Source organism: Bufo gargarizans, chromosome 6 (assembly GCF_014858855.1).
Source record: "Bufo gargarizans isolate SCDJY-AF-19 chromosome 6, ASM1485885v1, whole genome shotgun sequence".
In the NCBI taxonomy this organism is placed as follows: Eukaryota; Metazoa; Chordata; class Amphibia; order Anura; family Bufonidae; genus Bufo; species Bufo gargarizans.
This window is the reverse complement of record NC_058085.1, coordinates 141,247,356-141,250,464: the sequence shown is the minus strand read 5'-3', so window position 1 is coordinate 141,250,464 and position 3,109 is coordinate 141,247,356. Positions and strand designations below refer to the sequence as shown.

Below are 3,109 nucleotides of genomic sequence, written 5' to 3'. Positions count from 1 at the left end.
TTTTTTTATTCCCTATGTTTCCTTGTTATAGATGCCAGGAGATGAATTCTTTATGTTATGGTGGGGAGTGCTGCCGACCATCCCTCACAACATTCCAGCTAGTGTGTGTCATTGGTGGTTGCTGTGTTCTTCTCTCTATGTTCCTGGGAACTCTTCCTTTCTTGGTCCGGAGGATGAATACTAAGGCAATTTCTAAATCTCTGAGAACTAGGTAAGTGCATATTTATCAACTCAACTCTACTAAGTTCGCTTCTCTGCATTTTGGCTAAGATCAAGTGTAGTATCTGTTCTTATCCATCTGGTAGAGTTTACTCCCGGGATGTAGAGCAGAAAACCACTGTGTAGTACCTGTCCTTCAGTGCAGCTGCACTGTAATCCATCTATGGGGAGGAGTGGTTACCCAACCCATGGATGTTGAGTGGGACAGAGAACCACGGATCGAAGCCATGAGGCTGGGTTGTGTTGAAAGCCCAAAGTGCATAGTGCCCCAGGAGCGGTGACCCTGGGGTGCCTGAACTCACTGGGATCGTCCCTGGCCCACAGAGTGTTGGCACTTTTGCACGAGCACTTTTCTTTCTTACACTTTTAACGCACACACCTCTATTCGCTCGGCTTCGGCCCTGAAAATATGAGGAATTTTTATAATTCCGGTCGAATGTCCGGGCCGTAATGGCACACATTCACTTTGTTTATCTTTTGTGTTCACTGTGTGCACTTTTACACGTTTGTAGCATCCACTAGGATTTTCAGGGTTGCGGCGCCCTTACGGGTACTCCCTCCCCTGAGGTCTGGGGGGGCATATTGGTTCCTCACCCCCCTGCTAAACTCCTTGGGCTCTCCCTCCAGGGAGAATCCAGACCTTTGTTAAAGCTTCTGGCTGACGCCCTGGGTGGCAGCCGAGGCAAAAGCAGGGAGCATAGACGGGCTTACCCTCAGCTTTGGCTGAGGGTTGCCATTTGTCCCTTCCCTTGCAGGAGCCATAGGCCTGGAGGGATAGGGAATGATTTGTGGGGGCTCTTCTCTTATGGAGAGAGCCTGAGATAGACTAGGAACCTAGTGCACGTTTTTGTGTGGCACGCTGCACAATTTTGTTGCACGGGGTGAAGAAAGCACGTACTTTGCGTTTTCGATAAATAAATAAAAGAAAACTCAACTCTACTAAGTATGCAAACAAATGGCTGCTAATTAAACAGGAAGCAACAAAGTTGCAGGATGGTACCCACAGACTGTGGAAAACTCCTGTAATGTAATGTGGGCCAGTGATCAAGAAAAAGCTACAGTATGTGAATGTACAGTATCTTTTATATGTGAAATGATCTAGTTTATTAAGAACTGATTGATGCTTTCAATCTCTCCTCAGGCTTTGGATTTCCAATCTGATGCCACATCCTAGCACATCCTCGTCTTCTCAATCTGTAGACTTCACTGAATGTTCCGACTACGAGTCTCCACCAGATGTCTCTACTTTTTATTGTAAAAAGAAGGTGAGGGCAGATGTAAACACCTGGTAACCTTAAAGGGGTTTTCTAGTAAAAAAAAAAAAAAGTTTTTTTTAAGTGTCTGCTCCATGGCCCCTGAAACAGAAGATTTATACTTACTTGCTCCACGTCACTCTGGTGGTCCACACTGCCTCTTATCTCTCCATCTTGCGTGCCTAGGAGTCTTTAGATCCGGATGGCTATGGGCATGGTCACATGCAGCGCTCCAGCCAATTACTGGCTTCAGCAGTGATGTACTACCAGTAATTGACTGGAGCAGAGTATGTGACTATGCCCATAGCCAGCCAGATGTAAACAATGCTTGGACCAGAAGATGGAGTGAGCGAAGGCAGTGTGGAGGTTTGGAGTGGCATGGAGCAGGTAAGTATGAATCTTATGTTTCAGGGGCCATGCTGTGGGACGTTGTTAAAAAATCAATTTCTTCAGGAAAACACCTTTAAAAAAAGAAAGTAAGAAATGTAGCAAAAAAAATCATAAGTTCAACCATGTGACAAGGTGATTCAGGTTGTCCAGATGGACTTTATTAAGGGATCAGAATTACTTTAAAAAAAAAAGTAATTTATCACCTGCCACTTCTATTCTGCCACAGTTTTTTTTTTGTTTGTTTTTTTTACTTCTTGCCAACACCTGGATGTTGGGGCTTTAAACAACTCCAACCGGACAACTCCAATTATGGTCATTTAACCATTCAGAATCTGTGATCAAGGAGGGGGCTATGGTTTGGTTGTTATGGCAGCTTGGAGCCTATTGAAGGCTTTCAGGCCTGCAGTAGCAAAGTTCCTGTTGAGCCCTGCCTCTCTCAGGGCTTAATAGGAACATTGCTAATTTATCACAGATGTCAGTACTATTTGATGCAGACAATGGTTTAAGTAATCTAATGATCATATGTTCAAGACCCCTAGAGGGACTAAAGGGGAAGTAAAAAAAGTTTGTAACAATATAAAAAACACAAATTATACATTGAAATCACCCCAATTTCTTAATTTTACATATGCATGCCAAAATGGTCAAACTATTAAACTATGAAAGTATTTATCCTTAACGGGGAAAAAATCTATATGCCTGAATCACTGTTTTTTGCTCGCTTCACCTCCGCAAAAAAATAGATTAAAGGATAACTGTCATATTTTTTATTTTTTTTTGCTAAACTGTAGGGCAAGTGATAGGTAACAATTTTGCATTAGACTTTATTTAGCCAAAACGTTTATTTTTGCTAGAAAACTGGAGCTGAAATGGCCCTTAGCAGCACTCTTCAAAAGAGCGTTGCTAAGGGCCATCCGTCTCTTATTAGAAAAGACGGGCTGTGCAGCCAGACGCTGTGCTCCTTACTCGTGCTTCCCTGGGAGACAGAAGGCTGGGCACAGGAGTCTTAGGAGTTAAAATTACATTTATATTCCCACTATCTATGCAATCTAATGCTCCGTTACATTCACTGACCTGCGATCCCTGTGATAATAATTCATGAATCAGCCGCTGGCTCACTGCGCACAGTGCTTCTACTTCCGGCGGCTGATTCATGAATTATTATCGGAGACGGATGGCCCTTAGCAGCGCTCTTTTGAAGAATGCTGTTAAGGGCCATTTCAGCCCCAATTCTCTACCAAAAATAA

General features: G+C 43.5%; 1 pseudogene; it reads left to right on the top strand.

The window, feature by feature from the left end:
* The first annotated feature begins 245 nt into the window (after positions 1-245).
* Positions 246-339, top strand: LOC122942881 (annotated as a pseudogene).
* Positions 340-3,109: the final 2,770 nt, after the last annotated feature.